The following is a 21513-nucleotide window of genomic DNA, read 5'->3' on the forward strand; positions in this document are numbered from 1 at the left end:
GGTGGCTCAAGCCTGTAATTCCAGATACTTGGGGGACTGAGGTGGGAGGATCTTTTGAGCCTAGTAGTTGGAGGCTGCAGTGAACTATGATTGTGCCACTGTACTCCAGCCTGGGAAACAGAGCAAGACCTTTTCTGTATTTACAAAAAAAAGAGAAAAGACAGGGCACAGTGGCTCATGCCTGTAATCCCAGCACTTTGGGAGGCTGAGGTGGGAGGATAGCTTGAGCCCAGGAGTTCAAGACTGGCCTGGGCAACATAGGGAGACCCTGACTCTGCAAAATATAAAAATTAGGGCCCCAATTTCTACGCACACCAGAAGACGGAGGTCCTCTTTCCTTGCCTAATGCAGCCATGGCTCGTGGTCCCAAGAAGCATCTGAAGCAGGTAGCAGCTCCAAAGCATTGGATGCTGAATAAATTGACCGGTGTGTTTGCTCCTCGTCCATCCACCAGTCCCCACAATTTGAGAGAGTGTCTCCCCCTCATCATTTTCCTAAGGAACAGACTTAAGTATGTCCTCACTGGAAATGAAGTAAAGAAGATTTGCATGCAGCGGTTCATTAAGATCAATGGCAAGGTGCGTACTGATATAACCTACTCTGCTGGATTCATGGATGTCAACAGCATTGACAAGTCGGGAGAGAATTTCCGTCTGATCTATGACACCAAGGGTCGCTTTGCTGTACATCGTATTACACCTGAGGAGGCCAAGTACAAGTTTGTGCAAACTGAGAAAAATCTTTGTGGGCACAAAAGGAATCCTTCAAATATATATATACGTGTGTGTGTGTGTGTGTGTGTGTATATATTTATATATATGTGTGTATATATGTATATATATTTATATGTGTGTATATATGTATATATATTTATATATGTGTGTATATATGTATATATATTTATATATGTATGTGTGTATATATATTTTTTTCCCAAAGGAGAAAGAAGACGTGAGCCACCGTGCCCAGCCTCCACAATTGTATTATACATATATCAAAACATGTTGTACATTGTAAATATACATAACTTTTATTTGTCAGTTTCAGCTTAACAAAACTAGAGGAAAAGGCTAGTAGAGAACAAAATGAGATACAGGCATAAATAATGATGCAGAAGAATGGACAAGAATATTGCTAGGTGGTAGATTTATATAAAATTGCAAAGAATAAGATCCTTGTTATAAAAGCTGTATGTGAGGCCAGGCGTGGTGGCTTATGCCTGTAATCCCAGCACTTTGGGAGGCCGAGGCGGGTGGATCACCTGAGGTCAGGAGTTCAAGACCAGCCTGGCCAACATGGTGAACCCTCATCTCTACTACAAAATACAAAAATTAGCCGGATGTGGTGGCGGGCACTTGTAATCCCAGCTACGAGAGGGGGCTGAGGCAGGAGAATCACTTGAACTCGGGAAGTGGAGGTTGCAGTGAGCCGAGATGGTGCCACCGCACTCCAGCCAGGGTGACAGAGCGAGACTCTACCTCAAAAAAAAAAAAAAAAAAAAAGCTGCATGCAGATATATGTACTTAAATATATAGAAAAGGGACTTACAGGATATTTACCATGTTTCCTTCTGGGGAGAAGCGAGGCAATTCCTACTTGTTGGTAAGGGAAGAGCACCTACCAGGGCAGAGTCTGAGAGAAATGTCCTATTAACCTCAAGAATAATGTTCAATTCTGGGAAAAAGCCAGGAAGATGGACATTTATGTGTTCCATAGCAATACACGTATACATATTTTAAGAGTATTTTATAACCAAAATATACGTATGCCTTCCTGGATTTTAAAAATACATTAATACCAAAAGCTAACAAAGTTATCAAGTGGAAAAAAATGCAAGTCTCTGTCTTTACCCACCCACCACTCACCTGCCTTCCCCACTTCCAGGCAGCCACCATAAACAATGTTCCCTTAGATCTGGAATTGTTCCTTTGTAAGTAAATATTGTTGTTAAGAGAAAATGCTAATAGCAAGGGTTTTCTGCAGCGAATTTTGATGGCTATGCATTGGGTGTGGTCACGGGAGGAGAAAGAAATTAAACCATCCCTCCAATGGGGGGGAAAAAAAAGGAAAGAAAGGAAGAAAGAAAGGAAAGAGAAGACGATGACCCACAAAATGAGTACCTCTGAGTCTGATCCGAAACCCTTCTACACATAGTGTACAGGCACAGCAGTTGACCACCAGGCCTTAATTATTATTATTATTATTTTTTTTTTTAAGGCAGAGTTTCGCTCTTGTTACCCAGGCTGGAGTACAATGGCACAATAGCGGCTCACCGCAACCTCTGCCTCCCAAATTCAAGCGATTCTCCTGCCTCAGCCTCCCGAGTAGCTGGGATTACAAGCATGCGCCACCACGCCCGGCTAATTTTGTATTTTTAGTAGAGACATGGTTTCTCCATGTTGGTCAGGCTGGTCTCGAACTCCCGACCTCAAGTGGTCTGCCCGCCTCGGCCTCCCAAAGTGCTGGGATTACAGGAATGAGCCACTGCACCCGGCCAATTTTTATTATTTTAAAATTGTATGTAAAGATGGAGTCTCACTATGTTGCCCAGGTTGAACTCCTGGGTTCAAGCATTCTTCCTGCCTGCCTAGGCCTCCCAAGTGCTGGGATTACAAGTGGGAGCTACTGCACCCAACCCTGCCCTTTAAGTAATATTGATGTTAATTAGAATAAGAGCAGCAGCTATTGTGCTTGATCCTGTTTCTTTTTCTTCTTCTTCTTTTTTTTTTTTTTTTTTTGAGACAGAGTCTCCCTCTATTGTCCAGGTTGGAGTGCAGTGGCACGATCTCTGCTCACTGCAACCTCCGCCTCCTGGGTTCAAGTTATTCTCCTGCCTCAACCTCTGGATTAGCTGGGATTACAGACATGCCTCATGCCCGGCTAATTTTTGTATTTTTACTGGAGACGGGGTTTCACCATGTTTGCCAGGCTGGTGTTGAAGCCCCGACCTCAAGTGATCCACCTGCCTGGGCCTCCCAAAGTTCTGAGATTACAGGTGTAAGCCACCATGCCTGGCCCTTTTTCTTTTTTATAAATTGAGACAGGGTCTCGCTTTGTCACCCAGGCTGGAGTGCAGTGGCACAAACGCTGCTTGCTACAGCCTCAACCTCCTGGGTTTGAGCAATCCTCCTGCCTCAGCCTCTCGTGTAGCTGGGACCACAGGCACACGCCACCATGGCTGGTTAATTTTTAAATTTCCTGTAAAGATGGGGTCTTGTAGAGAACAGCCTAAGCTGGTCTGGAACTGTTGGGCTCAATCAATCCTCCTGCCTCAGCCTCTCAAAGCGCTTGGACTACAGACGTAAGCCACTGTGCCTGGCCTACCCATGGGGGTCCCAATTGCCACATTTTCTGCCGCTTGGGTTCACCCATCCCTCTCCTCCATCCGTCCCTCCTTTCTCAGTATTGTAAAACACACCCCGACCTCATATCATTCTACCCAGAAATATATCAGTGTCCATCTAAGCAGATAAAGGCATTCTTGCTTGTTTGTTTTTCTAACCCCCAGTGTGATCGTCACTCCCAGTACACGTTAATAAAAATTTCTGGGCTGGGTGCGGTGGCTTGTGCCTGTAATCTTAGCACTTTGGGAGGCCAAGACAGGGGAATGGCTTGAAACAAGGAATTTGAGACCAGCCTGGACAACAGAGTGAGACCCCCATCTACACACACACACACACACACACACACACACACACACACACAAATTAGCGCAGCGTGGTGGTGGAAGGCTGTGGTCTCAGTTACTTGGGAGGCTGAGGTGGGAGGATTGCTTGAGCCCAGGAGGTTGAGGCTGCAGTGAGCCATGATTGTGCCACTGCACTCCAGCCTGAGTGACAGAGTGAGACCCTATCTCAAAATAAATAAATAAGCCAGGCACTTATTAATTCTGTGACTCCCATCTGTAATCACAGCACTTGGGGAGGCTGAGACAGGAAAATTGCTCAAACCTGAGAGGGGGAGGTTGCAGTGAGCAGAGATCATGCCACTGCACTCCAGCCCGGGCAACAGAGTGAGTGAGACTTCATCTCAAAAAAAAATAATAATAAATGAATAATAATTTCTTACCATCTAACAGCAGGTCCCCTTTTCAATTCTGTGCTTTTAAATGAGACCAGAGGAAGAGCTGGAAAGCTTTGGAAACTTGGCAGACATTGTAAAGCACTTAAATGAATGTCTTCAAGGGCTGTGCTCAAAGTGTGATTCCCGGGCAGGGCCACCAAACCACCCTGGAGCTTGCTAGAAATGCAAAATCCCAGGCCCAGGGCCCCAGATCCAGTGGAACTGAACTACCGCTGGACCAAAACCAATGGATCATTAAAGTTTGAGGTTGGCTATCTCCACTGTGTGGAAGGCAGTGGCTGGTCCTCTCTGAATTAATCTACTTTTTCTTGAGGCCTGGATCTTGCTGGTTGATAGCAGCTTCACTGAGTCTTCCCACCAGCAGTGAGAGCCCACCATGTGTTAAACGTCAACCAGGCCTATGGGGACAGATGAGGTCACTGCCGTTGACAGGCTCCTATTCTAGTGCAAGATACAGACAAGAAGCTAATAAATGATAAAGAAATAAAGTAATCCCAGGTTGTGATTGTTAACATATGAGTTGTGCGAGGCCTCCCCAACAAGCCTATTGAAATTGCACCAGCAGAGCCAGGTGCGGTGGCTCACGCCCGTAATCCTTGCACTTCAGGAGGCTGAGGTGGGTGGATCACCTAAGGTCAGGAGTTGGAGACAAGCTGGCCAACACGGTGAAACTCCGTCTCTACTAAAAGTACAAATATTAGCTGGGAATAGTAGCACCTGCCTGTAATCTCAGCTACTAGGGAGACTGAGGCATGAGAATCTCTTGAACCTGGGAGGTGGAGGTTGCAGTGAGCCGAGATCGCACCACTGCACTCTAGCCTGGGTGATAGAGCAAGCAAGACTCAGTCTCAATAAAAGAAAAGAAAAGAAAAAGAAATGGTTCTAGCGCCTAAGGTGTCCTCCCCCTCTGGCTTTACTTTGCCCTGTGGCCCTGTCTCCAGATGCTGGGCCATGCATCTTACTACTTATTTGCTCATTGCTTTTCTCCCAGGCCAGGAAGTAATCATCACACACACACTGCCGTATACCCACCCTTAGGACACAGAAGGAGTAGGAGAAATACTTGTTGAATGAAAGCTACTATGATTTTTCAAACAATGAGAGTGCCTAAAAGTGATCAATACCTGATTAGCGATTGTTTTTTAATACATCTGATTCCTACCCATGGGAAGAGTTCCTATGTGGAATGAGGCTACAATTCTTTCACTGAAAATAAATTGCACCCTATCCTGGGTGCTGCTCCAACCTCACCTCAGGGCTGGGAGCCTGGTGCTGCCACACCCTTGCCCTGAGCAGAAGAATCCGGAAGAAGCCTTTGGCCAGAGCCGCAGGTGAGTCATTTGAGGACTCTATGCCCTTGTGGCCATCCTTCGGTCACCTGTCTGGAATTTTATTTTTTTTAGCCCCCGGGCTCTGCACCAAAGAGCTGGCTTTTTTTGTTGTTGTTCCAGCTATACCTAAAAGGGACCAGCTCCATTCATGTAAAGATCTCAGATCTCTCAAAAGGCATCTACAAATTAAGAGTAATTCTGCTCAAAATTAAAGGAAAAACATTTTTTTGGCGGAGGAGGGAATCGTGTAGAGTTGAAGAAATCCAAGAGATTGTAAAGTTCTTGTGGAGGGTGGAGTCGGTGACAGGAGGCAGAGAAACAAGGCGAAGGCCTTTGCGCTCCCTCTGGTATCTGTGTCCAATAGATGGTTTCACCCACAGCATGGCAGAGTCCAGCAAGGATCCAAGAATATGCAGGAATCAGGGAAATGATGAAGACAGCACTTCGAATGGGAGGGATTTTTAAGTAAATGCTATTAGGCCAATCGACTGGAAGTCTATTCATTTGGAAACAGTAACATGAGGCTTCCTCCTCAAACCCCAAACACATATAGACGCACATTCCACAGTTCCACACGGGCTCAAGACCCAAACCTAAAAAACAAATTCTATGAGAATGCTTGATACAAGACTAATAAAAAGAAGACTGGGCCAGGTGCGGTGGCTCATGCCCATAATACCAACAGCTTGGGAGGCCTAGGCAGGAGGATCACTTAAGGCCAGGAGTTTGAGACCAGCCTGGGCAGCACGGTGAGACCCCCATCACTACAAAAAAATACAAAAATTAGCTGGGTGTGCTCGCATGCTCCTGCGGTCCCAGCTACTCACCGGGCTGAGGTGGGAGGATCGCTTGAGCCCAGGAAATGGAGGCTGCAGTGAGCCCCGATTGAGTGATTGAACCTGGGTGACAGAGCATGACCCCGTCTCAAAAAAGAAAAAAAAAAAGAAACTACACTTTCAGGGATAATTTCTATAGTTGGTTACTAGAGAAGTTTCTTTAAATATGTAGAGCACCATTTAAACATCATAATAAAAAGGCTGGGAGCAGTGGCTCATGCCTGTAATCCCAGCACTTTGGGAGGCCGAGGTGGGCAGATCGCTTGAGGCCAGGAGTTCGAGACCAGCCTGGCCAACATGGCCAAACCCCATCTCTATGAAAAATCCAAAAATTAAGCCGGGTGTGGTAGCTCATGCCTGCAATCTCAGCACTTTGGGAGGCCAAGGCAGACAGATCACCTGAGGTTGGGAGTTCAAGACCAGCCTGGCCAAAATGGTGAACCCTCGTCTCTACTAAAAATACAAAAATTAGCCAGGTGTGGTGGTGCATGTCTGTAATCACAGCTACTCAGGAGGCTGAGGCAGGAGAATTGCTTGAACCTGGGACGCGGAGGTTGCAGTGAGCTGAGATCGTGCCACTGCACTCCAGCCTGGGTGACAGAGCAAGACGTTCTCAAAAAAAAAAAATAAAATAAAGAAAAATACAAAAATTAGCCGGACTTGGTGGTCCACACGTGTAATCTCAGCTGCTCGGAGGCTGAAGCGGGAGAATCACTTAGACCAGACCCTGGAGACAGAGGTTGCAGTGAGCAGAGATTGCATCACTGCACTCTAGCCTGCGCAACAGAGTGAGACTCCATTTTAGAATAATAATAAGAAGAAGAAGAAGAAGAAGAAAAAGAGAAAGAACACTAAAAAGATAGTGCAATGGTAACATGAGCAAAGAGCTTAAACAGGTAGTTCACTGAAGAAGGAATACAGGTAAATACAGTAAATACCAGAAGAGTTGTCATCACCATACCATTTCTACCATCAGGGCGTGCAGATGCTAAAATGACAAACAAACAGAAAATGAGACATAGCTGTAGATAATGTCGAAGAAGGGCCAAGAATGTTGCTTGGCAAATTCATGTAAAAGAGCAGTAAGATCTTCTTTAAAAAAGCTGTGTGCAGAAATATGTACTTAAATACAGTATATAGAAAAAGGACTCAAGGGCTACAGACTTCTTAATCCTGGTTATTTCTGTGGAGAAGCTAGGGAGTTCCTACTCGTTATAGTGTACCAAGTGGAACATCCATTGCAGGTGAACTTACCAGGACACAGGCTCTCTTCTTCGCTGTCGGCAGGGGTCTAATTCAATTGATGGGAGCATTTGAGAACCTAAATGTAGCATTAGCTAAAAACTCTTGGACACTACACCCTCCTTTCTTGCATTTACCCTATAGCATGTACCTGTATGATTCTGTAAGTCCTATAGATACTATGGGGGATGGATCCATTACATTCTGTAGCATTGAACTTCCCAAATGCTCACAGCCCTTAGGTCCTAAACAGCCTGTGGGGTGGCTTTTGCTTGGGCCACAGGCTATATTAAAATGTATTGCAATCAAGCAGGGGAATAGTTTAATCTTAAAGCAAGTGGTTTAGCACCTGGTGTGAGAATCTCGCTTGAGCCGCCTGCCTGGCCCTAAAGGGGACATCTCTAAACATCTGCCTCTGGGGTTCCGAAGTGTGCAGTGGGGAGTCACCTTCACAGAGAGGACTTGCTGTGACCTGTAAGACACCATGCCTCTTCTCTTTCCTTCCGAGTGCTGCCTGACAGTGTCCTAAGTATTTGTTTGTGGTGGTTTATCCTCCCCAATCATGGTAAGCTTTGTGAGATCAGGGGCTTTGTTGCTTTTGTTCCCCGGGGTCTCCAAGCCAGGCCTGGCATCTGGGAGGTGCTCGGAGTGTATCTGTTACAGGAACAAGAAAGTCTTATCCACCGCCCATGCAGCTTAAGAAAAGCATTGTATTTACTAAACACTCGCTGTGGTCCAAATGCTTTGTTGAGCAAGGTAGATAAGAGGATGGATGTTTGTGGACTGAAAGAACCAGCTCCTGACCCCACCCTTAGTGCTCCAATTCTGGCTGCGCTCTGGGTGCCCCAGGGCCTTGCTATCCCTTCCCCTCCCCCTGCTTCTTCTAAGAATCTTCTCCATCCTTCAAGACCCTCAGGATTGCTGCGAAGCTCTCTCACCCCTGGACTGGACCAGACCACCCGTAGCCTCCTATAGCACCCTCCTGTATCACCTCTGTAAATGCTGGGCTGGTTATGGAACTGTCCACCAAGTGCGAAGGTTTATCTCCCACTGCTGATGGGAAGCCCCCTGAAGACGGGGATTTTTGGCCTCTTTTTTTTTTTTTTTTCTTTGAGACAGGGTCTCGCTGTCGCCCAGGCTGGGGTGCAGCTGCACAATCATGGCTCACTGCAGCCTTGACCTCCCAGGCTCAAGTAATTCTCCCACCTCGGCCTCCTGGGTAGCTGGGAGCACAGGCGCGTGCCACCATGCCTAGCTAATGTTTCTATTATTTGTAAAGACTGAGTCTTCTTATGTTGCCCAGGCTGCTCTGGAACTCCTGGGCTCAAGCGATCCTCCCTCCTCAGCCTCCCAAATTGTTGGGATTACAGGCGTGAGCCATCACACCAGCCAGATTTTGGCCTCTTTGGTTGACTGTCAGCTCCCCAGCACACGGCCTGGGAATCTGTGGAATGAATGCATGAGTAGTACCAGACTGACAACTGGGGCAGAGGTGGAGAATCCCAGCATGGAGGGACCTGGGCAGACCTGGGTGGCCAGTCTGAAAGGTGATGCATGTGATTCAACACCTGGCCTGAGAGGGGACCACTTAGGCCTTCCCGGGTGCTCATGCCACAGACACATGCAGACCCTGGGCACAGCCTGAATGAGGCCTTTGTTAGGATGAAGGGTCCGGCTTTCCAAGCCCCCCAAGCGCTCTGCAGACATTACTTTTCACTTATCTCTCCCCCAGATCCCAAGAGGTTGAGACTATCATTTTCATTTTTTTTTTTTTTTTGAGACAGAGTCTTGCTCTGTCACCCAGGCTGAAGTGCAGTGGCTCGATTTCGGCTCACTGCAACCTCCGCCTCTTGGGTTCAAGTGATTCTCCTGCCTCAGCCTCCCAAGTAGTTGGAATTGCAGGCGGGTGTCACCCTGTCCCGCTAATTTTTGTTATTTTTTTTTTTTTAGTAGAGATGGGGTTTCACCATGTTGGCCAGGCTGGTCTCGAACTCTTGGCCTCAAGTGATCCACCCACCTCAGCCTCCCAAAGTGCTGAGATTACAGGTATGAGCCACCACGCCCGGCTATCATTTTTATTTTAAAAGTGTGGAAACTGAGGCATGGAGCGGTTAGGTCGCCTCCAGTGAGGGATGAAGGTGGGTTGAACCTGGAGCCCTGGGACCCCAGGTCAGTGCCGCCTCACATGGAGCCAGCTGCCTCGGTCCTGGTTGCACTTGAGGCCTTGCTGGCTCTGACACTGACAAAGTTTGAAAGTTCCCTCCTAACCTCCCTGAGCCTCAGTTTCTTCATCTGTAAATAGAAATATGCAAAGGACCCATTTCGCAGGGCATCGTGAAGCTCAGATGACCTCGTGCACAGAGCCCAGGTCAGGTGGGGTTCCTGCTGTGCAGGGCTGGGCATTCGCATCCCTGAACTCCTGGCGGTGCCTGTTCCATGCCCAGCAAGCCCCAGAGGAACAAATCTTTCACTAATGCTCATTACGGGTTAAGCTGAACCCCACCTTTCACATGCAAGAGGTCTTCCCCTTCCTGTGGGAGGCGGGAGGGCATCCTGATTAGTACCAAGCTCTGGACCCAAGGTTTGAGGTTTGGCTCTGGGGCCTTGGACAGTCTTCCAACTCCCCTGTGGGTGAAATAGTCAAAACCCATGTTTCCATCTCAGGGATGTGAGGAGGATCTTATCTAGATCAATGCCCAGAAATCATAATGCACTGTGCCTGGCACAGAGTCGGTGCCCAGGCAGGGTCTCAGCCTCATTATTGATGCCACTCAGCCCTCCTGCCCTCCTCTGTGGCCTGGCTTAAAGTCTTCCTGGTGGAATTAGGTGCCCAAGCTCAGAAGTTTCACCTGTTCCACCAAGGACTCCAGAGATCTTCATAGGGATCCCCCAAGTCTTCACTTGGACATTATGATGTTTCACCTTAGGTGTCAAGATGAAGGCACACGTGGTGCCCAGACATTCATCAAACATTATTCTGGGCCAGGCATGGTGGCTCACACCTATAAACCCAACACTTAATCTGTGCATTTTATTTTATTTTATATTATATTTTATTTTATTTTATTTATTTTATTTTATTTATTTTATTGTTTGAGATGGAGTCTCGCTCTGTCACCCAGGCTGGAGTGCAATGGTGCGATCTTGACTCACTGCAACCTCCGCCTCCCAGGTTCAAGCGATTCTCCTGCCTCGGCCTCCTGAGTAGCTGGGATTACAAGCGCCCACCACCATGGCTGGCTAATTTTTCTATTTTAAGTAGAGACAGAGTTTCACCATGTTGGCCAGGCTGGTCTTGAACTCCTGGCCTCAAGTGATTCACCCACCTCAGCTTCCCAAAGTGTTAGGATTACAGGAGCGAGCCACTGCACCCAGTCAATCTGTGCATTTTATACTTTGTAAACTAGATCTCTATAAGGTTGATTTAAAATGTTAAAAAAGAAAGTAAGCAGCTGGGCACGGTGGCTCATGCCTGTAATCCCAGCACTGTGGGAGGCCGAGGCAGGTGGATCACCTGAGGTCAGGAGTTCGAGACCATCCTGGCCAACATGGTGATATCCCGTCTCTACTACAAATACAAAAATTAGCTGGGCGTGGTGGCAGGTGCCTGTAATCCCAGCTACTCAGGAGGCTGAGGCAGGAGAATCACTGAAACCCAGGAGGCAGAGGTTGCAGTTAGCTGAGACCCAGCCTGGGCAACAAGAGCAAAACTCCATCTCAAAAAAAAAAAAAAAAAGAAAGAAAGAAAGTAAGGCCGGGCGCGGTGGCTCACGCCTGTAATCCCAACACTTTGAGAGGCTGCGGCAAGCGGATCACGAGGTCAGGAGATCCAGACCATCCTGGCTAACACGGTGAAATCCCGTCTTTACTAAAAATACAAAAAATTAACTGGGCGTGGCGGCATGCGCCTGTAGTTCTAGCTACTCCAGAGGCTGAGGCAGGAGAATTGCTTGAACCTGGGAGGCGGAGGTTGCAGTGAGCTGAGATTGCACCACTGCACTCCAGCCTGGGCGACAGAGCGAGACTCCGTCTCAAAAAAAAAAAAAAAGAACGAAAGAAAGTAAATATATATCCATATATGGAAAAGGCTAATTTTTGGAGGTCGTTGTGATTCTAACCATTGTAGAGGGTACCTAAGAGGAAAGGGAGACTGATCCTAACAACTCGGACCTGACCCTGGCATGCTGCTCAGCCTCACTCAGGGCGGGAAGCCTGGGCACTCCCACACTGTGTCCTGTGCTGCCTTCGTTGAAAGAAGTCAGAAGAAGCCTTAGGCCAGAAGCACAGGTAAGTCATTTGAGAACTCTATACCCTTGTGGCCATCCTCTGGGCCACCTGTCTGGATTTTGATTTGATAACCCACAGTTTCTCAACCTCAGCACTGTTGACATTTTGGACCAGATAATGCTTTGTTGTGGGGACTGTGCTTGTAGGATGTGGAGCAGCAACGCTGGCCTCTACCCACTAGATGCCAGGGGCACCCTCCCTAGTCATGACAACCAAAAAATATCCCCAAACCTAGCTGAATGTCCCCTGGGGGGTCGGGGGCACTAAATCACCTTGGTTGAGCTACTGCTTTAATATAAGAGTTCTGCCCCAGGGCTTGCCCTTTCTAGACTGAAAAAAGACCTTATCTCAGCCTCATTAGTAGAAAGATATCCAGTCTTTAAATCTACCCATTCTGAGTAATTCCACACAAAATTAGAGCAAGATTTGTTTATGTGTTGGAAGGTGGGGAAGAACAGGATACATTGGTTCTATAACCTTACTGGAAGACTTGAACCACGGAGATGAGGCAGAAATTGAAACAAGGCTGAAAGCTACAATAATCAAAACAGTCTGGCATCAACATAGGAATAGACTCAGTGGGACAGAATCATAGGAAAAGAATCAACTAAACAGGTAAGAGGGTGCAGAAGAAGGCACATGGATAGAGGTCAGCTCATTATATGATTAAAGGTGACATTTCCAGGCCAGGTGCCATGGCTCTTCCCTGTAATCCCAGCACTTTGGGAGGCTGAGGTGGGCAAATCACCTGAGGTCAGGAGTTTGAGACCAGCCTGACCAACATGGCGAAACCCTGTCTCTGCTAAAAATAAAAAAATTAGCCGGGCGTGATGGTGGGCACCTACAATCCAAACTACTCAGGAGGCTGAGGCAGAATTGCTTGAACCCGGGAGATGGAGGTTGCCATGAGCCGAGATTGCGCCATTGCACTTCAGCCTGGGCGACAGTGTGTGACTCTGTCTCAAAAAAAGAAAAAAAAATGCATATCAAATGTGCACTTTGTTTTGGAGTGTAGTATCTTGTTGGCAAAAAATTGAGGACTGGTAAAGTAACTCTCCTCCCTACAACATCTGGATTTAGCACTTTTCCTGCATTGCTGTAGGGAAGATGAGGGAGTGGGACCTTTTAGAGACTGTAGTCTCCTACAGCCTTACCCTGGCAGCCCCCAGGCCCTAAATAGCCTGTGGATGTGTTTGTTTGTGCCACAGGTTACTTTAAAAGGCAACTTGACTCAACTTGTTAGGGTGTGTGCTCAGCACCTAGTGTTCACACATTTTTGACACCTGCCTGGCCCTGGAGGGTGAGTTACTAAACCACTATGTTCCCTGGTTCCTTCAAATGCAAAATGAACATATAATCCTTCCTACCTCACAGGGTTCATACAAGGATTAAATGAACTAGTACATGCAGAGGGCTGGTGAGGAACATGTGGTAGGCCTGTTAGCCATGCGGCATATGAAAAAAGCCTAACAAAAGTGAAAAAAAAAAAAAAAAGGCCAGGCTCAGTGGTCCCCACCTGGAATCCTGTCACTTTGGGAGGCTGAAGTGGGAGAACTGCTCGAGGGCCAGGGGTTCAAAACCAGCCTGGGCAACATACTGTGACCTCTTCTTTGAAATAATAATAATAATAATAACATAACAAAAAAAATCCTAACATCCTAACATGGCAGTTATTATCTTTTTTTTTTTTTTTAAGATGAGATCACGGCACTGCACTCCAGCCTGAGCAACAAGAGCGAAAACTCCGTCTCAAAGAAAAAAAAAAATTTATGTTGCTATGTTGCCCAGGCTGATGACTCCACTATTGTTATTAAAAAAGAATTTGGCGGGGTGCGGTGGCTCATGTCTGTAATCCCAGCACTTTGGGAGGCTGAGGCGGGAGGATCACCTGAGGTCGGGAGTTCGAGACCAGCCTGACCAACATGGAGAAACCCCATCTCTACTAAAAATACAAAAATTAGCCAGGTGTGTTGGTACATTCCTATAATCCCAGCTACCCAGGAAGCAGGAGAATTGCTTGAACCCGGGAGGCGGAGGTTGCAGTGAGCCAAGATCATGCCATTGCACTCCAGACTGGGCAACAAGAGCAAAACTCTGTCTCAAAAAAAAAAAAAAAAAAAAAAATACAATTCATTATGAGCCAGATGTGATAGCTCATGCCTGTAATCCCAGCACTTCGGGAGGCCAATGCAGGTGGATCATTTGAGCCCAGGAGTTGGAAACCAGCCTGGGCACCATGGGGGAAACCCCCTCTCTGCATAAAATACAAAAATCAACCGGGCAAGGTGGCATGCACCTGTAGACCCAGCTGCTCGGGAAGCTGAGGTGGGAGGATCACCTGAGCCTGGGGAGTTGGAAGCTGCAGAGCTGTGACTGCACCATTGCACGCCAGCCTGAGTGACAAAACGAGACCCTGTGTCAAGAAACAAACAAAAATTATTGTTTTAGCCGGGCACAGTGGCTCACGCCTGTAATCCCAGCACTCTGGGAGGCCGAAGAGGGTGGACAGATCACTTGAGGTCAGGAATTTGAGACCAGACTGGCCAATGTGGTGAAACCCCGTGTCTACCAAACCATACAAAAATTAGCTGGGCGTGGTGGCATGTGCCTGTAATCCCAGCTACTTGGGAGGCTGAGGCAGGAGAATCGCTTGAACCCAGGAGGTGGAGTTTGCCGTGAGCTGAGATCACGCCACTGCACTCCAGCCTGGGTGACAGAGCGAGACCCTGTCTTAAAGAAAAAAAAAATTATGTTTAATGTTATAGCTTTAACGTAACATTTGTTATGTTTTCTATATCATAAATCATACAGATTATGACTAGAAAAAATGTAGAATTATACTTCTGTGTTCTAGTAGTTTTTATCTCTGTGAATGGGAGTGTGGGGAAATTGGAGACTATTCTATTTTGTCTACTTCCTTTGTGATTGCCTTTTTATTTTATTTTATTTTTGAGACAGAGTCTCACTCTGTCACCCAGGCTGGAGTGCAGTGGCGCGATCTGGGCTCACTGCAACCCCCGCTTCCTGGGTTCAAGTGATTCTCCTGCCTCAGCCTCCTGAGTACCTGGGACTGCCGGCGCCCACCACCATGCCCGGCTAATTTTTGTATTTTTAGTAGAGACAGGGTATCCCCATATTGGCCAGGCTGGTCTCGAACTCCTGACCTTGTGATCCATCTGCCTCGACCTCTCAAAGTGCTGGGATTCCAGGCGTGAGCCACGGCGCCAGCCTGTGCTTGCCTTTTGAGCATTCAAGTCTCCACTAAAGACTGTCTCCTTTACCTGAGCACCTCTTTGTAATGCCCTCTCTCCCCGTGGTTTCCCAGCCCTTGGCCTTTCTTCCTAGCACTGTCTGGCCTGAGGGTTTTATGTACATGGTGCTTCTGGTCTTCCTTTCAATGCTTCTCGAGGGCAGGGACTTAACCTCTCTTTTGCCACTGTCCCCTGGCACAGGAAAGGGGCTGGCAAACTGCCTGCTGAGTGAATGAGGAAATCCACTCACCACCTGGTGAGATTATCAAAGGATGGAACAGCATTTTCTTTCCTAAACATCTACTCTGGGCCAAATACTCTGGAGCTAGCATGAGTTGAGTAACGGGTGCATCTCAGCTCCCAGTTCCTGTGGACAATGGAGCCCCTTTCAGAAGATGAGCTCTCTGTCTCTGGGTACACCAGGACCTGCCACACCCTTCCCTTTCCTGCCCCTTAGCTTCGTGTTAGGATCTCCTTCTTCCATCCTCCCCAGTTCCAAAGTCAGCTGTTCAGTCGAGCCTGACGGTGCAGTCCAGCTGTTGGGAACTCCTAGCTAGCCTAGCCCCTCCCCAGGCTGTGTTACAGACACGCACAGCCACGTGGCTCCCTGGCCTCTGCTGAAGCCTTTGTCCTCTCAGCATTTCTTCCCTCTTGCTCTCCCTTCTTTCCTTCCTTCCTCTTTTTTTCCCCCCCCCATTAAACTGTTTTCTGTTTTTTTTTTTGAGACGGAGTTTCACTCTTGTTGTCCAGGCTGGAGTGCAGTGGTGCGATCTTGACTCACTGCAACATCCGCCTCCCAGGTTCAAGCGATTCTCCTGTTTCAGCCTCCCAAGTAGCTGGGATTACAGGCACCTGCTGCCACGCCCGGCTAACTTTTTTTTTATTTTTAGTAGAGACAGGGTTTCACCATGTTGGCCAGGCTGGTCTCGAACTCCTGACCTCAGGTGATCCGCCTGCCTCGGCCTCCCAAAGTGCTGGGATTACAGGCATGAGCCACTGTGCCCTGCCTGTAACAGTTTCCTTACTGCTTACCTCCTCCAGGTCAACATAAGCTTCATGAGTCTGGGGATGTCATCAGTTTTGTTCCTGTTCTGTATCCCAGCACCCGCAATAGAGCCTACCACAAAGTAGGCCCTGAAAAAAACTGCTGACTGGATAAATGAGTGCATGCCCTCCTGGACTAGAAGCTGCAAGAAGGCAGGTTTCCTGCTCGTTGACAGCCTAGCAGAGGTCCCGACTGTTGAATGAAGGAATGAGTGTCTTAAGCTCCTCTCATTTGCCGATTCACCTGAGGACTACTGACCTGGCAGATGGACCACTGACCTGGCAGATGGACCTAGGAGGTGGACCTGGCTGATGAGGGGTGCAGGGAGGTGGTTCAGTGTAGGGCTGGGGCACCTGACCCTGGAGGCCTGGGGGTGTGGGGGATGGTCAGCCTCATAAATAGGATTCAGTCTGGGTCAGAGAGCCCCTATGCTATGAGAATGAAGAGAATCTCAATGACAATAGTAACGGTTATGCTCGAATACTTATTTTTGCTATTACTGTCTAAACACTCTACCTACATTTTCTCCTTTAATCTTCAACCCTATGAGATAGGCACTATTGTTTTGTTTTGTTTTTTGAGACAGAGTCTGGCTCTGTCACCCAGGCTGGAGTGCAGTGGCGCAATCTCGGCTCACTGCAACCTCCACCTCCCGGGTTCAAGTGATTCTCCTGCCTCAGCTTCCCAAGTAGCTGGGACTACAGGCACATACCACCACATCTGGCTAAGTTTTGTATTTTTAGTGGAGATGGGGTTTTACCATGTTGGCCAGACTGGTCTCGAACTCCTGACCTCAAGTGATCCACCTGCCTTGGCCTCCCAACGTGCTGGGATTACAGGCATGAGCCACCGCACCCAGCCAAAAACTATTTATTTAAAACAAAGTCAAGGTCTTAATGAGTGGTGTTGAGTAGGGTAAAGTTATTGTTTAAAAGCCTAATTTGTGATAAGATTAAAGAACATCCTTCAGCACAAAAAGGGTTCACAGATCTGAGTCACAGTGAGGGATAAAGAAATCCCTATTCTATACAGTTATAGTTTTGGAACACGCAGGTTTGATTCAGTGTACACAGTTTTAAAGTCTCACATATGAATAGGAGAATAAATAATATCACCCTTGTTTTCATAGCAATCATTTATGCCAGTGGGTCTCAAACTTCAGTGTGTTCCAGAATCACCTGGAGAGCTGGTCAAGGCACAAGCTGCCGGGCTCCACTTACAGATCTTCTGATTCCAAGGGGTCTGAGGTGGGGCCTGAGAATGGGGAGTTCTAACAAGTTCCCACGGGATGCTCTTCATCTGGGGCCTTATTTGAGAGCCACTGCTTTGTGCTGAGTGCAGGATTTTTTTTGTTTTGTTTTGTGTTTTGAGACAGGGTCTCTCTGTCACCCAGGCCGGAGTGCAGTGGCATAGTCATGGCTCACTGCAGCCTCAATCTCCTGGGGTCAAGTGATCCTCCCACCTCAGCCTCCTGTGTAGCTGGGACCACAGGCACATGCCACCACACCCAGCTCATTTTTGTATTTTTTGTAGAGATGGGGTTTTGCCATGTTGCCCAGGCTAAGTGCAGGATTTTAATGGATAAGAACTTTCCAAATGGCAAATAAATGACATTGGACGAGGGCGTAACAGATCTGTTTACGCAGCAGTAGGACATCTTTAACCAAAATGAAAACGCATTATTGCCTCGTAGGATAAATTAGGGTAGGGAAGTGTTATGAATCGCTTTTGAGCATATCTAGGTTTCTTTTTTTTTCTTTCTTTTTTTTGAGACGGAGTCTCACTCTGTTGCCAGGCTGGAGTGCAGTGGTGTGATCTTGGCTCACTGCAATCTCCGCCTCCCGGGTTCAAGAGATTCTCCTGCCTCAGCCTCCCGAGTAGCTGGGACTACAGGCATCCGCCACCATGTCCGGCTAATTTTTGGATTTTTAGTAGAGATGGGGTTTCATCATGTTGGCCAGGATGTTCTTGATCTCTTGACCTTGTGATCTGCCTGCCTTGGCCTCCCAAAGTGCTGGGATTACAGGCATGAGCCACCGTGCCCGGCCAAGCATATCTTTTCTCTTTTTTTTATTTTTTGAGACGGAGTCTCAATCAGTCGCCCAGGCTAGAGTGCAATGGTGCGATCTTGGCTCACTGCAAGCTCCGCCTCCCGAGTTCATGCCATTTTCCTGCCTCAGCCTCCCGAGTAAGCTGGGACTACAAGCGCCCGCCACCGTGCCCGGCCCCGGCCAAGCATATCTAAGTTTCTTAAGGAAAGGAAATGTTGGCCTGGCACGGTGGCTCATGCCTGTGATCCCAGCATTTGGGAGGCTGAGACGGGCAGATCACAAGGTCAAGAGATCGAGACCATCCTGGCTAACACGGTGAAACCCTGTCTCTACTAAAAATACAAAAAATTAGCCAAGTGTGGTGGCACGTGCCTGTAGTTCCAGCTACTCGGGAGGCTGAGGCAGGAGAATCGCTTGAACCTGGGAGGCGAAGGTTGCAGTAAGCCAAGATCACGCCATTGCACTCCAGCCTGGGCAACAAGAGCGAAACTGCATCTAAAAAATAAAAATAATTAAAAAAAGATTTTATTCAGTGCAGGTGAAAATATATATATATATACGGTCTCTAAAATTTTTTGATTGGTGTATCTGGTACTGAAAAGGGCTTGGAGATTGATATTTATTTTATACTACAGAGTATACAGAGTAGATCTAAAGAATAATATTTTTTCTTTCTTTGAGGTTCTGGTTTTAATTTGGTGTTGATTTTTGCTGGCTAGAGTTCCCCTCTGGATCTCTGGGTTGCCATGGTGACATTTTGGCCTTTATCACATTGCTGTTGTTTTTGGGCCTGCAGCTCCACTGAAATGAGTTCTTACATGCAGGACTCAGGAGCTTGGCACTGGGTCTAGGGAAGCCCACGTTTGTGTGCCACGTGAGGAAGATGAGGGAGAGAAAGTTAAGATACCGCAGTCTGGCTCATGGGAGTTTAAAAAGTGGACAAAGGAGAAAGAACTGTCCCAAAAAGGTGTTGCTCCAGCTTTCTTGCAGACCCTTCCAGTGGGTGTTATCTCGAGGAAAGGGACCCTGGGGAGGTTGGAACCTTGTCGAAGTGCCAATTTTTCATCCTCATGTATTGTGACAGGAAAAGGTGCTCCAGTTTCTGAAGACAGGTAATATATTTGGGCATTAACAATGGTTATGGCATACTTTGGTTTTTTAAATTGTAAAAGTAGATATTGGCCAGGAGCAGTGGCTCACGCCTGTAATCCCAGCACTTTGGGAAGCCGAGGTGGGTGAATCACTTTGAGGTCAGGAGTTTGAGACTAGCCTGGCCAACATGGTGAAACCCCATCTCTACTAACAATACAAAAATTAGCCGGTTGTGGTGGCGGGCTCCTATAGTCCCAGCTACTCAGGAGGCTGAGGGTGGAGAATTGCGTGAACCCAGGAGGCGGAGATTGCAGTGAGCTGAGATGGCACCACTGCACTCCAGCCTGGGTAACAGACTGAGACTCTGTCTCAAAAAAGAAAAAAAAAAAAGTTGATACTATGTTCCATGTATTTTTTTTCTTTTTTTTTTGAGAAGGGGTCTCGCTCTGTCACCCAGGCTGGAGTGCAGTGTCGCCATCTCGGCTCACTGCAAGCTCTGCCTCCTGGGTTCATGCCATTCTCCTGCCTCAGCCTCCCGAGTAGCTGGGACCACAGGCACCCACCACCACAACCGGCTAATTTTTTTGTATTTTTAGTAGAGACAGGGTTTCGCCGTGTTAGCCAGGATGGTCTCGATCTCCTGACCTTGTGATCCACCCACCTCGGCCTCCAAAAAGTGCTGGGATTACAGGCGTGAACCACCGCACCCGGCCCGCTGTGTTACGTGTTTCTTTATTGCTGCTGCTGTGATTGTATCACATGTAACTACAACAACAATAAAAATCTTCCTTTCTGGATTAAATTTTTAAATAAAATCAGGATGTTAACAGTGATCATTGTGCTTATTTTGAGAAATAATTATAACAGGATATATTAATTGCAACCCCCGCAATAAGAAAAAACAAAAACCAAAACCCAACCGTAAATAAGTAAAAAGTTGGCTTTCTCTCTACACCTCCCCTCCCCCCACCCCATCCTCCTGCCTGGGTGTACCTTTCAGTTACTCCTGTAGCAGGGACATACAGAATGGCATGTGTCGCTCTTAGACTATTAGTGATCAAAATCCTAGTCAGGCCTCCAATGAAGACTTATTTTCCCTGCATTTTTGTATTCTGCCTATTTTTTGGCCCAAGAAGTAGCCAGGGATGAATGTTTAAACCCTTTTCCATGAAAGTGTCGTTGTGCTGAAGTCACTTTTTGTTTTGTGCACCGTAAAAATGCACATTCCATTCTTTTTTTTTGAGACCGAGTCTAGCTCTGTCGCCCAGGCTGGAGTGCAATGGGATGATCTTGGCTCACTGCAAACTCTGCCTCCTGGGTTCAAGCGATTCTCCTGCCTCAGCCTCCGGAGTAGCTGGGATTACAGGCATGTGTCACTGCAGAGTAGCTGGAATTACAGGTGCGTGCCACGGCACTCGGCTAATTTTTTGTATTTTTAGTAGAGACAGTAGAGACATTTCACCATGTTGGCCAGGCTGGTCTTGAACTCCCGACCTCAGGTAATCTGCCTGCCTCGGCCTCCCAAAATGTTAGGATTACAGGCGTGAGTCACACGCCCAGCCTCTTTGTGCATTTAAAACACTGCCTTTGCCGGGCGCGGTGGCTCACGCCTGTAATCCCAGCACTTTGGGAGGTCGAGGCAGGCAGATCACCTGAGGTCGGGAGTTCGAGACCAGCCTGACCAACAGGAGAACCCTCATCTCTAGTAAAAATACAAAAATTAGCCGGGCTCGGGCGTGGTGGTGCATGCCTGTAATCCCAGTTACTCTGGAGGCTGAGGCAGGAGAATCGCTTGAACCCAGGAGGCGGAGGTTACGGTGAGCCAAGATCGCGCCATTGCACTCCAGCCTGGGCAACAAGAGCGAGACTCCATCTCAAAAAAAATAAATAAATAAATAAATAAAATAAAACAAAACACTGCCTTTGAAGGCTACTGGGGCACTGGGAAACTCTGGGAGAGGTTACCAGCAGGTGGGTGGAACTCTGCTTGCCTGCTGCTGCTTTTTTATTTCTTCTAAGGCATATGTAGAGCAATCTTGGATAAGTTTTCAACTCACCTCTCTTGGAAGGAAGCTGTTTGGGTTGCCTGGGCAGGTTTTGTGTGAAAACCAGCAAGAACTCAGATGATGAGAAGCAGCTTCTGTACAGGTCTGATTTCTCCTGCCTGGCCTGGGTGATCACAGTGGGTCCCGGGATGTTTAAACTGATGGTAGAGTCAACCATCAGCATTTATTTCTGTGTTTACAGTCTTCTTATTCTATTTTACTGGGCTCTTAGTTTTTGCTTGCCTGCCTA

General features: G+C 47.5%; 1 pseudogene; it reads left to right on the forward strand.

Moving 5' to 3' along the window:
- The first annotated feature begins 320 nt into the window (after window positions 1–320).
- Window positions 321–16181, forward strand: LOC101142151 (small ribosomal subunit protein eS4, X isoform-like; annotated as a pseudogene).
- The last annotated feature ends 5332 nt before the right edge of the window (window positions 16182–21513 follow it).

This window comes from Gorilla gorilla, chromosome 21 (assembly GCF_029281585.2).
Source record: "Gorilla gorilla gorilla isolate KB3781 chromosome 21, NHGRI_mGorGor1-v2.1_pri, whole genome shotgun sequence".
NCBI lineage: Eukaryota > Metazoa > Chordata > Mammalia > Primates > Hominidae > Gorilla > Gorilla gorilla.